The 14,205-nt window shown below is 42.1% G+C and overlaps 1 protein-coding gene across 2 annotated transcripts in view; it reads right to left on the reverse strand.

The window, feature by feature from the left end:
- Window positions 1–13,529, reverse strand: part of CUL1 (cullin 1) — a 52,107-nt gene extending 38,578 nt beyond the window's left edge. For both annotated transcript variants that reach the window (XM_058030133.1, XM_058030123.1), the window contains exon 1: window positions 13,479–13,529. The gene's annotated coding sequence lies outside the window, so the exon portion shown is untranslated. The remainder of the gene's footprint in view (window positions 1–13,478) is intronic.
- Window positions 13,530–14,205: the final 676 nt, after the last annotated feature.

Consider the following 14,205-nt stretch of genomic DNA (forward strand, 5'->3'; position numbering starts at 1 on the left):
ATCTGTCATCCAAGGTTCATATGAGCCCTTCCATAATTTCAAGAAAATATAGGCTGAGATCAAATAAACCCCATTATTTGTTCTTAGTCTCTGAGCAGCAGAAAATAAAATATATTCTACAGTTATGTCATAGGTGTTTGTCACAGCCACTTCTAGGCTATTCCATGTTACACTAGGCTTTGCAGAGTTTTGAAAATTAAGTATTCTGTTATACCCTCCTTGACTTCCACCCAGTTATCTGAAGTTCTCTTCTGCCTTTTCTCCTGAACCCTAGAAAGACCAACTGAGATAGAGACATTTTTTCATTTTTTTCGGTCAGTGACTGTCTTACTACAGTAACACAGAGATTACCTATCCTCACAGCCCTTTGCTTTCCCATTACCCATACACATTTCAATCTCCAATCTAAGTAAAACCACCGAGAAGTATTTTTATTATGTGAGTCTCAGCAACAAGTACTGTCTCATTTTAATCTGACATACAATTGATTATGTAGCTAGATTTATTTTTTACAGGGGAAACAGTTACTCAGAGGATTAGGTGGAAAAGCAAGAATTCAATCAATATACATCTTAGAAAACACACACCTAAAATTCAACCCTGCCATTTTTGTTTCTCTAATCACAGCAAGCTAGTTATTAAAGGCATACAACAATCATGCATCATAATGCTGAAGAGCAATCTAGATCATACCTTGCTTGTATTTAACTTCTTTAATTTCTGGAAACCGAACCTGCTGCAGTACTACTGACAATGGACTTTCAGGACTGAGCAACAAAAGCCAGGAAGAACAAAGGTCCACGAGTGGCCATTCACCTCCACTGAGGGAAATATTCTGTGTATGTTACACACCCACAGTCTTGGACTGTGATCCTAAGTCAGCATTGCAATAAAAGCAAGAAAATGAATTCCATGTCTACAATCCAGGAGAGCAGAAACACTTTGATTTCTTAGATCTGGTACTAAAGGAGACATGGTTCTGAATCTCTAATGCCACAAAAACTGCCGTACATTTAGAATTAACTGTCACTTGCTTATTAATCTGCCAATACACATTTTGGTGTACCTAACACAAAATACTTAACTGCTGTATAAGAGCTTCTAACAAAAGCCCAACACCTTGCTAGCTAGCAGAAATCATAACCAGCAGATGTTGAGTTTCCCCTTCTATGATGATGGAAATATTTAACTCTCCTCTCTAACTAAACATCTCCTAGTTTTATGTACCCTGGTGCATCTATGAATACTACCTATTCCCAGAATCTTTTCAACTCAAGGTGTTCCTCATTCACCCTCCCTTTCCCCTAAAGGAAACCTCTGTATTTAAGTCAAGATGTAGCTATTAAAAATGCTATGAAAAAGAACTTAATCTTTTTTTCACATGCAGTCCACTATATAAAAATATTATTTATAAGTCATAATTCCACTGCAATTGACACTACCTCACTATCCTCTGGTTGGCATTCAATTTGAATTTTGCAAGTAAACACATGAATACAGATTGACAGTACCATCTTGCTAACTTCCTAGACTCAAACAATTTACTTCTTCCAGTTAATTACTACTTAATATTAATCAGAAAATAGAGCAATAGAAGAATAATTCTATAAGCCACTATCAATTTCTTCCAGATTTATTTTATGTGCAAAAAAATAGAAAGGCAATTATTAATATATTACTTTAACAAGAACAGAATTTCAATTGCATATTTATGAAAAGAACTATCCATACTTAGTGGTTAAACTAAACTATGGTATTAAATTTATAGGAAGAGCAGGGGTAACACAAGGCTTTGTTACTTGGCACAGTTGTTATTATACACAAACATTTGATATCCTATTTCACGTGAAAAGTGCTCTTATTTGATTCACACACAAAAACCCTTTCCAACAATTCTCAAAGGTCAAATCAAGTCCACAGCACTTATACTGCATCTCTTCACCCAACATCCCAATTGCTACAAAGAGGGAGAAAGAGTTCCTAAGGCAGATTTCTCAGTGCCCAGACTGCACTGCCTGAATTAAAACCTCACCATTAAGTCATGACCTTTAAATCAGTGAGGTCTCTCCCTTGCAAAGTGCTCTTGGCAGGACTGTGCACAAGCTGCTCTTGAACTGACCATCACTGAGCTTTCTGCCCTAACAGATCAGACTTGCTGCTGACCTGCTTCAAGGATAAAATCAGCTACCTGAGTTGCAACATCCACTCTGCAGCTTTGGACCAGAGAACCCAACCTTCATTATGGCTTCAGGAGCAGCCATATTTGCATGAGAAATATCACCCCTACAATATATGTTTCCAGACAATATATGCACCATTTGATGCAGCAGGATGATAGTGTTCAATGCCAGCCAATCTTTCAACCCTGCACTCAAGTACTGCAATTAAAACAGTCCAAACAAAAGAGGTAACACTTTTGCCAAAACTTTAAAACAGCCTTGAAGGACTTAAATGTTACTCCCACGTTTTCATTACTTAGGGACACACATCATGATAGATAAACATGATATGCAAAGAAACACATTGCATTAGAAAATACTGGGCTTGTTTTTATTGATAATCTAATAATAGTCTTTTTTAGATATCCCATCTCTTTGGAAAATAATGTGCATGCTGGAAGAGGCCTTCAGGAAAATGTGAAAATTAACCCATCTTTTATCTAAAAAACGTAATGGATCCCACCACTTTTCAGCATCCCAAGCCATCTGCTGGAGTAAACACCTGATTTTTACATCCTAACACAACACAACTTTCAGCTTTACAGCCGCAAGGCCTGTGCATCACCTGTTGTTCTCCCACAACCCCTTATTTCTAAATTACATACTTCAAGATAGTTTACTTCAGTAATTACAGATAGAATTTGAACTTGTCAGCTTCTTGCACAGTAAGAACTCAGAGGTTCAGAGCAAGGTTTCCCAGCTGATGCAAGAGCCCAGATAACACTGTTTTAAAGATGCAATAAAGAGGCACAACCTCTAGACTTATTTTATCTCTTGTCTAACTTCATATATGAGGATGTTGAGCAGCATGAGTTTAAGTGACCAGAGTTAATCCCACTACACCCAAACCCATTTGGGAAGAGAAGCCAGTTTCACTAATAAGCTATGGTGGAACAGATGTCACTAAAAATAAGTTTAGAAACTTCATAATGCTGAAGGTTTTGAAGTATCTTGACTTCAGCTGATGTGTTAGCATTATGAGCTCTACACTGTAACATTGCTTAGTTGAGCCATAGTCCTGCATGCAACATTATATAGCACTCCCATTTCTGTCCAGAATTATTTTAGGCCACTAAATATAAAGGCTATGAGCTAGGTAGACAATTTATGCACTTCACATGACACAATTCTTAAAGCAAGACTAGGAACAAGGATAATGTCCTTAGCACTTCACATGCTACAAATGTGTAATTAATCAACATCTTGAGAATTTGCCTATAGCAGACATTTTCACTGTGCCCCCACAAAATGACACTATTGTAAAAAATGGTTATTCTACAAATCAATACCAGAAGAGAAATACTACAATACCAGAAGAGAAATACTAGAATTTTTTCTCCCTTTTCAACAAAGATATTTAATAGACAAATGACAAAAATTACAATGTTCAGTTCCTCTGTATTATTACGAAACACTGAGCTACATGTAGTGTGAAAAGCTTTAGCTCATCTTATTTTCAAGGAAGTTAAATTCAGTTCATTATGAGAAAAAACAGATGTATGCATGCACTCATCCCTTCCAAAACTTGTCTTTGGGTGGTAAAAAATTCTGTACAGCACTTAAAAAAAATGCAGCAGCAAGAGTGTGTAATTTGGCAGTAATTTAAGACCAAGTTGTGTAAATTTGGTGTAAATTTTGGGTGGTTAATCCTGTACCTCCCTAATGATGACTTCATTTTGGGCTCCAATGTTCTCCCCACGCCCCCTCCTCTGTGTTTTACAGCTCTGATCAATGATATCTAAAGCACTGTAATTAATACACTCCTACATTACTTCATGTGCCAATGATACAGTTGCCAGCTGAACAAATAAAACAAAGCCTGGACATGTTCTTCACAGCTAGAGAAACTCTAAAATTCAATTTTATGTTCAAATTTAAACACAATATATGTAAGTAACTTGGAATTGCAGTTTTCACACTTTCCTAATTTACTTAAATTATCCATTACTGTCTTCACTAAAAGCCTTTTTAACTCATGTGGTTTATCTGTATGCTTGAACACAAGGATTTTTCTAAAATATCAATAACTATTCATTAGAATAAAAACAAGAAACTTGGAGTGTGCCACTTTTTCTCTTTGCCTATTCTTTTACTGGCTCTTTAATATTATTTCTTCCTTACAGCTTTACCTTTGTCTTCTTGAACAAACAACCCCAGCAGCGTTTGACAGGTATCTCCCTACCATAATGCCACAGCTAATACAAAAAAACCCAAACAACCCACACCATACTCCAACATATACATGCTGCCTCATGAACAAAGAGTAGATCTAGACTCAATAAGGTTTGCTGCCATATTCTACCCGAGCCAACCCTCCCTTCTGCAACTCCAGCCAAAGTAAACACTGGTCAATATTTAGAATCCCACAAACAATAGGTTTTATGGTTGTTTTACTGCATCAACATCAATTTGGAAAACGGTGCAAGGGACTACATCCTTAAGTACTACATAGGTAAAACATTTCAAGTTTTGGTTGGCCATCTTCAGAGAGAGTTCACTTTGCTGTTGATGAAATAATCCTTATGCAGAAAGTTTGCAGATTGCTCCTAAACTGAATGTGCTTTCTAACCTAAGGTCTTGCATATTCCTGTGTCAAAACCAGGACACAGACCCTACAGTATTTTTTAACTGAACAGTTAATGTGCTTCATAGCTTCTTCAAACACTCAGTTTTACATCTTGGAAAAAGGAATGCTGAAGATTAGGAAAAGAACAAAAAAATCAAGTCAAGATATGGGTGCAGTGAAGAGAAGGAAGAAAATTGTACAGAAGTGTAGTGGGTTTGTGTGGCAGGGGGGCTACAGGGGTGACTTCTGTAAGAAGCTGGCTGTAGCTTCCCCCAAAGTCCAAGACAGCCAATGCCAGCCAGCTCCAGGATGGATCTACCACTGGCCAAGGCTGTGCCAACCAGAGATGGCAGTAACATATTAAGAAGGAAAATAAATTATTGCACAGATGCAATTGCACTCAGAGAAGAGAGGAATGAGAATATGTGAGAGAAACCCTGCAGACACCAAGGTCAATGGAGGATGGGGCACCAGAGCAGAGATTGCCCTGCAGCCTGTGAAGACCATGGTCAAACAGCCGTGCCCCTGCAGCCCATAGGGGACCACAGGGATGCAGAGACCCACTCACAGACCACAGGGGTGCAAACTTCACCTGCAGCCCATGGAGGAGACACATGTTAGAGCAGGTGGATGCCTGAAAGGAGGCTGTGAGCTCATGGGAATCCCAAGCTGGAGCAGGTTTCCTAGCAGGACTTATGACCCTGTGAGGAACCCATGCTGGAGCAGGCTGCACCTGAAGGACTGCACCCTGTGGAAAGAGACCCACATCAAAGAAGAGCTGCAGCCCACGGGAAGGACTGATGCAAGATAAGTTTGTGGAAAACTGACCCCCATGGGAAGATCCCATGTCAGAGCAGGGGAAGGACTCTTCTCCCTGTGCAGTGGCAGAAACAGCCTGTGGTGAATTCACCATACCTCAGCCTCTGCCTCCCTGTGCTGCTGGTGGGGAGCAGGACAGAGAAGTGGGGGGAAGGTCTTTTAAAAATTTGTTTTACTTTTCATTAACTTGCTCTGGTTTTGATTAATAATAGATTCAATTTATATGCCCAAGACCAGTCTGTTTTGCCCATGATAGTAATCAATGAGAGATCTGTCCCTGTCCTTATCTCAACCCATGAGCCTTTCATTGTATTTTTCCTCCTCTGTCTACTTGAGGGGAGCGATGGAGGGGCTTTGGTGGATACCTGGCATGCAACTAGGGTCAAACCAGCACAGTAAGATAAAGAGCCTTGAGTATTCCCACTTTCTCTCTGGCATTTATCATACAGACGATACAACCTGCCTAAACCCAAACAAAAACCAAAATAAACAAGAAAGCAAAAGACTAAACAAAGCCCAATGAAACCCAAATAAACATAAATAATGAAGGACAATGCACATGAAGATGCACTTCTTGAATCAGTCAGGAAGATGCAGAAAAGGAAAATGAGGGAGGACAAGCCATGAAAATTGCTAGATACCCCATGTTCCAAGCAAAAGACAGAGTAACCTTGTCTCCTTAGAAAGGGAAAAAACCCCACAAAAAACCCCCAACCAAACACCACCGCAAAAAGCCACAAAAACAAAACAACAGCAGCAAGGAGTTAAATCCAATGCAATTCAGAAAGAAAAAACACAGAAGGGCTGGAAACACTGAAATACCTTGGGCCAGTTCAGAGACCTTAATGATCCTGCAAGGACAATTCTTACTCATAACTGTTTTCCCAAAAGACTTTACCAGACATCAAAACTTCAACTAAATCCAACTTAATAAGTTAAAACATCATAATCCTGCTGATCTCCACCAAGAAAACAGTGTTGTCTTACAGCTTGCTTCAGACACAGCATGCCCTCCACCAGAACATCCAGGGCAAGCCTCTGAATTCTAACACAAATACCCCAAAATTATAGCATAACTCAATGCACCACAACATAGACTTTCACACTGCCCTGTTAAAGACACAAATAGGAATTTTCACCTGCAATAATATTTCCACAGTTTTTCCATGCTCTTGGAAGGCAGCAGTTCTTACCAATAACTAAAAAAAAACCATTAACATGTTGCTAACAAGCAAAAACCAATTCTGGCTGGAATCTCTTACCAACAGCTTGCTAATTTTACAACTTCTTTCCTCTTATTATTTGTGCAAGAGCTCAATTGATCAAGGCAATACAGTTTGCCACTTCAATTTATAAATAAAGATGACGGTCACACTGATTAATCTTGCAAACAATCTGATATTTTCAGACATTTGAATGTACTACAAGAGTACAGCTTAAATACTGAGGAGTTTCCTCCCAGAATCACCTTCATACTAATGTTTCATTCTGAAGTGACAAATAATCAAGGACTGTTGCAGTTACTTACATTCATTTCCTGCATGTGACAAAATCACGACCTGTGAAAGCCGCTCCCTCTTTATTTTCTTTTCTTTTTTTTACATTGTGTTCACATTAAGTGCATGGATATATGTGCCAGTGATCTTGATTCCTACTGTGGTGTAATGCTGCAAACACTGTTGGCAATGAACAGCACACCTCTCATATATTTCATTCTAGATGCCTAAACACAGTCAGCCCAGAAAAGAAAGACAGCTTTCTCATTAAAATCTAGAAAGGGATTTGTATGTAATTCTTCTGGTTCAACTACAAAGTCTGAATGCTAGCAGCCTTAACTTACAGTAAAGAATTTATACCTCACAAAAAGTTAGTTCTGTTTAAATTTAGTATCATTTCAGCAAATTATTAATCAGTTTTGATCTCTAATGACTGCAACAGGCACCCTTGGTATACAAGTGAAGCAATTTAACTTAATTTTGTAAAAGTTAAAATTGCCACACATCCCTAACACCCACATTTAAATCCTCCTTCTTTTTGATTAAGCTTGCACCATTAAGTTTTAAAGCTAAGCCTGCATTAGAATCTAACAAAATCAATTTAAGTACTTAGGGATATAAACTTTTATACAACTCCTATTAGTGACAGCATCCTAGTATAGGCACACTTTCAGAAACAACAAAACTTCTTCAAAGTAATCTCTGAAAAAAAGAGTAAGAGAACAGTCTTTTTTCTTTAAAAAAAGCAAACATTCTAAAAAAGCATTTTCAGTTGTACAGTGAAAAGTTTATCCTTTGGCTACCCAGAAGCAAGCAGAGCATTTGCCCATGAAATGATTACCATGAAAAGCAAGACGAAAAGACTAAGAGCTAACAAACTATGAACTATTTTCTAAAATTCTCTTTTTTCCCCTAATTCAGTCCACCAAACTTTAGATAAAACTTCCAAGTGACAGTCTCCACCCCCAGTGAGACTAGAGGAGCTTGCAAATTTACATATGAAATTAAGTTTAAATTACAGAGCAAAACAGGGTGAACTAAGGTCACACCACCAGCCTTAGTTCTGAATTCTCATCCACATTAAGATATTGTCCAGCCTGAAACACAGAGGAACAAAAAGCCAAGTTACATCAATTGCATATTAAAAATATAAGAAGTCTCTGATTTCAGTTATGGCTGAAAGTGCCTTACTAATAACCCAACATTTTGCACCTCCCTGCTTCAAAATTTAAAACTTCACTTTTTTTTCTACTGTGTATATTAATGAATCAAATACATCCGGGTCCCAGTAGCAAAGCCACCAGTCTCCAATAAAATAGGAGAAGCATGTGCATGTCTTCAAAAGATAAGTACATTATCAGAGCAGAGTGAGGAGCTCTCTGCACTGCAGGAACTTTCCATCACCATGATCCTCACCATCCTACATGTAAATCCATTTCTTCTGCTCAATAACACCAAGCTTGAAACATACAGCAACACAAACTAGAGCAAATCTAATGAAATCCAAAGACAGAGCAGAATTTTATATCAACTTTAGTTATTCCTAATTTAAAGAAAAACAGAAGTCAATGGTATTGAACTGATATTCACATCTAGTGCATAACTACAAAGATATCAGAGAAAAGGTGTTTTCTTAATCCTTTCTTCTTAGTCCTGCTGCCAAGCAATGCCTTGTATTCACTAGACCAAACTAAAGCAGGGAACCTTTTGATTCCAAAACCAGAACAATCCGAAGGGGAAGAAAGGGAAATAATATAAATTTTTTTCCCTTAGATTTTGGAAGAACATCACATTGAAGTTCCACTGCTTATTCAAGAACCATGAAACAATTTGGGTTGAAAGGCACCTTTAAACATCACCTAGTAACCACCCCTCTGCCACAGACAAACATCTTGCACTAGATCAGGATGCTCAAAGAGCCATCCAACCTGGCCTTGAACACTGCTAGAAATGGGGTTACACACACAACTTCTCTGGTTAACCTGTTGCAATGCCTCACCACCCACCAAAGTAATGAATTCCTTCTTTATAACCATTTTAAATCCATCCTCTTTCCATTTAAAATTTATGTCCTTTGTCCTGCCACTACAGGCCTTTGTATAAAGTCTCTCTCCATCTTCCTCATAATCCCCCTTCTTTATACACTGAATGAAAGCCTCAATAAGGTCACCCTGGAACCTTCTCTTCTCCAGGCTGAACAACCCCAACTCTCTCAGCTACAGGAGAGGTGTTCCATCACTGATCACTTCTGAGGCCCTCCCTGGGTCTGCTCCAATAACTGCAGGTTTTTCTTGTGCTGGATGCCCCAGAGCTGGATGCAGTGCTCCAGGTAAGAGCCACCAGAGAACAGAACAGACAGCGAGAATCACCTGCTTCTTTTTACAAGTTCAGGATACTTCTGGCAAAGAAAGTAGCGAAATTTTGGAGAGAAAGAGATACCAAGTCTGGCAAAAATTTACATATGACTCCACACCCATTCCTTGAGGTGAAAAATGAAATTACTGTTTTTCTATTTTCACAGTAGCCTTCATTAATTTTTCTAAGGTTCGTAGTTAAAGAAGGAGTTGAAAAACACTACATTAAATAAAGTGGAATGTAATCAACGTTTGGTTCAGTTAAAAAAAATATGTATTTGACTTGTATCATTTATAAGAAGAGGTAAGGCAGCAACAGGAAGAGGTTCTCTCTTGTGACATCAGAGATTCTGTGGGTAAAGAGAAAACTGACAGAGAACTACCCACTGGGACACAGATCATTTCCTAAAGCAGAGCTCTTTCCAGAAGCTGGGATAACACAAGGAGTGTTTAAATCTGTGGTTACATTAAAGACTACAAGTTACAGCACTACAGCAGGGCACATCAGCTCAGAGCAATTTTATTACCAAGTCATTTAGTCATGTCTGTAACAAGTCTGGACTGCAGCGCTGTAGAAACATGAACAGCCAATCTGTTCCTGTTCTAGTAGTTCTTCTACTGAAAAACCTACAACTCCTACAATAAAACAGTAAGTTACTCATGTGGACAAACTCATCATGTCTCTGTAATTTTGCCAATAATTATATTTTCTTACTGAAAATTCTCCTATATCAAGCAAGGGAAACTCGATGGTCTCCATAACAAACCAAAAAAATAGCTGTTTAAGTCTGCATGCTGAATAGATTATAGTTTGTAACCAGCAACCACTTCTTTGTTGGTTCCAGCAACCACTTCTTACATGGAGATAAGCTTGAAAAATACAGTTAACTAAAACTTTCCTATTAGTGTACTCTTACCTAAAAAACATGCTAGCACCTAAGTATTCAATTTAAAATGAGATCATGCATTCCTAAAGCACACGCAGAACTTCCAAGGCCAAGTTTTCCATACTCTTCTTTCTTCCAGGTCTGTGCAGCAGGAAGACTGCACCAAGCTGCAGGGTGCTATGACTGCCTGTGCACATCCTCCAGATATCCCATCCAAGTGGGACATCTGTCCTGTTTTCCTTGTGATGCACAGAGACAGACCCTGTTGGATAGCACAGGAAGTACAGCAGCAGAGTTGGTAACACACTGACCTCTGACTAGGAAATTCCTCACTTCAAGCTCATAATACAAATTTTTGATGTTGAGAGTGGTGTAAGTGCAAAAGGAGCATCTTTAAAGCTGTTTAATTCACTAGAATTTTGATTAACTAAAAAAAAAATCAAACTGCAGTGGCAAGAGAAAAGATTCCAGGTATTTCCAATCCACTGGCACCGGGGATATGACTCATCATTAAGTTAGGCCCAACTGAAATAACTGTAACTACACAAAACTAGGCACTATCTAAGAACCACAACAGATGAAAAGCAGTACTCTGAGATGTTAACACATAAGTTGTAAGATAATTCTTGAGTACCTGAGAACTTTCTCTAAGGATTCACTATTGTTTCATAATAATACATCTAAAATCCAAGAGCTTGCACCAAGACTACAAATAAGCTAAATCAAAAAAGAGGCACCCTCAAAGCAGCATCCAAATGAGGGTGTGCATGCATTTATCTTAAATGAATTTAGTTTATTTAATAAAGCAATAAAGCAATGTGATTTTCTCACGCCAATGCTTCGAGCAACTGGCCCAAGTTTTAATGCCAATTCAAACCAGTGTACAAAGGAGCAAGGTGGAAGAAGAATCATTTTGCTAAACCACCACCACTACTTTTTTCAGCCAAACACATATGCTTAATTTAGGTGCCCAACCTAAGACTATTTTCTATGTGATCCCTGGATAAGCAATGGAAAGTTTCCTCCAGACATGCTGTTAATGCAAGGCACTGAACTGGGATTCTGAGTCAGGTGCACAAATTAATCCTGAGATCAAATATGCTCACCATGCCTTCATGGGGCAAGTGTGTCCAGTGCTTAAACTGCACCTCAAATGTGGTCATGAGGTGACTTTGAAATGCAACCAATCTTAAGAACCAAAGCAACTAAGACAGACACAAAATAAGAAGTTGAACAACAAATGCTGAAAACAAGAAGCTACAGAGCAGATGTAAAAGACTTCTTTCTAGTCAAGTCACCATCAGAAACACAAAGTGCTGATGCCACACAGACAGGTAATCATAAACATACAACATTACAGCAGTTCACTGTGAGTAAAAACTATGTACTGTGGTACCTGCATAGTATCTTGCTACTTCCCCAAAGAGGAGGCATCCCAAATATACTCCATTTCAACTAAGCACTAATTCACAATATGGTATTACAAACATTATTTAGCCTAATTCAAGCTATGTAGCCACCAGGTCTGGCCCCATGGACTATTCCTCCCAGTCCTGCCAAAAGGATTTCCAGTAGAGAATTTTTTCTCCCTGAGTAGCATCAGGGCATGTGTCTGTATTAGGGCTGAGGTACGTGATTATATATGAACACATATACCAAGGGAAAAGTTGCTGAAGAAGTCAGTAAAAAAATCAAAACAAAATAAGGTAAAACAAGTAATTAATCTCTGCCCTTTCAGTGTTTAACTCTATGCCAGCTGAAACCAGAACACAAGTATTCAGATAACCTAGGGTAAAATTCCTTTCTCCTCAAAGGCATAGCTAGAGGATTTAAATACGAAATGGGGGAGACAGCATATGAATCTACAGAGGAAAGGAGTATGGGCAAAGAAAAAAAAAAGAGTATTAGGTGAGATCACAAAGAAGGTTTTAATGACAGGAAAGTAAGATCAGAAGGGAAAAAAAACATGAAGAAGGAAATGGTTACTGGGCAGAAGAAAACTGGAAGGGGAAAGGTAATGGAGGGGTAATGGCAGTGCTGGAATATAACTTCAAAAGGAAACAAGAAGGATGAGGAAAGGATTCCAATCAGGACACACTTAGCTTGCATTGGCAAAGTTACAGGGAAACAAATGAGCTGGTTATTTGAAACAAAAAAATGCAAGACTAGTCATCTGGATGGAGACAATAAGTACACAGACAAACAAAAGGTTACGGGGGCACCTTCTCTGCTAAGGCCACAACAGTAGGTGGCAACAAGGGGAAGCCTGGCGCACACTCCTTGAGAGCAAGAGAAACCTAGAGAAGTTGACCGAGATGAACTATGGCAAAAATCCCCCAGCCACAATGGTACTGAGAGCACAAGGGAATGTCTCTAGGTACAACCAAAAAGCTCCTAGACAGACCTGAGTATCACTAGGGCTCTGGGGATTGCTGGCATGAACAGGGTGAAACGAAGCAGCACAGGAAAGGACAGGGAGGACAGAGAGCAGGTGAACTCCCCAGAACAGTGCCCGGTGAGGTTACGGACAAAAGCTCACAGGGAAAAAAGAGGGCAGAGGCGTGGGAGGAGCAGGGCCTGGGATGGCTGGGGTGGGCAGTCCCGGGGCCGAGGGGGGCACAGCGAGGGCTGCGGGAGGACGGGCCCGAGGTCTGAGAGCCGCCGGGGCGGGACGGAAAGGCTGGGGCAGCCACCGAGGCGCCCTGGCCATGCGAGGGCCGCGGTCACGGGGGAAGGACGGGGACGAAGGCAGGGAGCGGGCAGCCCCCGGCGGCCGGGCAGATCCTGCGGGCCCGGGCGGCCAGCGGGGCGCTCCCGCACCCCGACGGGGGCGAAGCGTTCCGAGTGCGCAGCTCGCGGCCTCCCCGCTCCGGCCCGGCCCGCGGCTCCGGGGCCGGATCCACGAGCGGGCCGGGCAGCCACCACCGCCGCCCCCGCGCTCCGGGGCCGGCAGCGCGCCCGGGAGAAGAAAGGCGGGCGGGCGGGCCGGGCCCGACCGCCCCTTCCCCCGTTCCCCGCGGCGTGACTCAGTGCCGGGTCCCGCGCCGCCGCCTTCGCGTCCTGCCGGGCCGGGCCGGGCCGGGCCGGGCCGGGCCAGGCCTCGCTGCGACACAACGCCGCGGCCTCCCTGCACTCACCAGCATCGCGCGTCCCGCAGAGTCAGGGCCACGTCCGCCCGCCCCTTCCGCCTCCGCCGGGCCCGGATCCGCCGCCGCCGCCTCCCCCCGGCGCGGCCCGGGGATCGCGGAGGCGCCGCCCCTCGCAGCCGCCCCGCCCCGGCTCACGGCGGGCGGGGAACCGGGGCTGCAGCTGCCCGCGCCGGCAGGGCCCGGTGGGGCTGGGCCTCGGCCTCGGCCTCCGGCGGAGCCTGCCCGCCCGCATGAGCCGCTCGGCGGGAGAGGCCGGCCGGCTGGCCGCCATCTCCTTGGCTGCCGGGCCCTGCCCTGCCCGAGGGGTTGTTGCTCCGACCTCTCCCCAAGTTAGTCCAGTGCCAGAAGAACTGAAGGATGAGCTGAAAGACTTGGGAGTGATGGTTGATGAAAAACTCAACGTGAGCCGGCAGGTGTGCGCTCGCAAGCCAAAAAGCCAGTCGAACCTGGACTGCATCAAAAGCAGAAATGGGCCGGCAGGGCGAGGGAGGTAATTCTGGGCCTTTACTCTTTGATGAGACCCCAGCTGGAGTGCGGTGTACAGTTGAGGGGTCCCCAGCATCAGAAGGACATGCAGCTGTTGGAGCAAGCTGAAAGGAGGCCTCGAAGCTGATAAAAGGACTGGAACACCTGCCCCATGAACACAGGCTAACAAAGCTGTGGCTGTTCAGCCTGGAGAAGAGGAGGTCGTGTGGAGACCTCAGCAACCTTCCAG

This window comes from Melospiza georgiana, chromosome 1, assembly GCF_028018845.1.
Source record: "Melospiza georgiana isolate bMelGeo1 chromosome 1, bMelGeo1.pri, whole genome shotgun sequence".
NCBI lineage: Eukaryota > Metazoa > Chordata > Aves > Passeriformes > Passerellidae > Melospiza > Melospiza georgiana.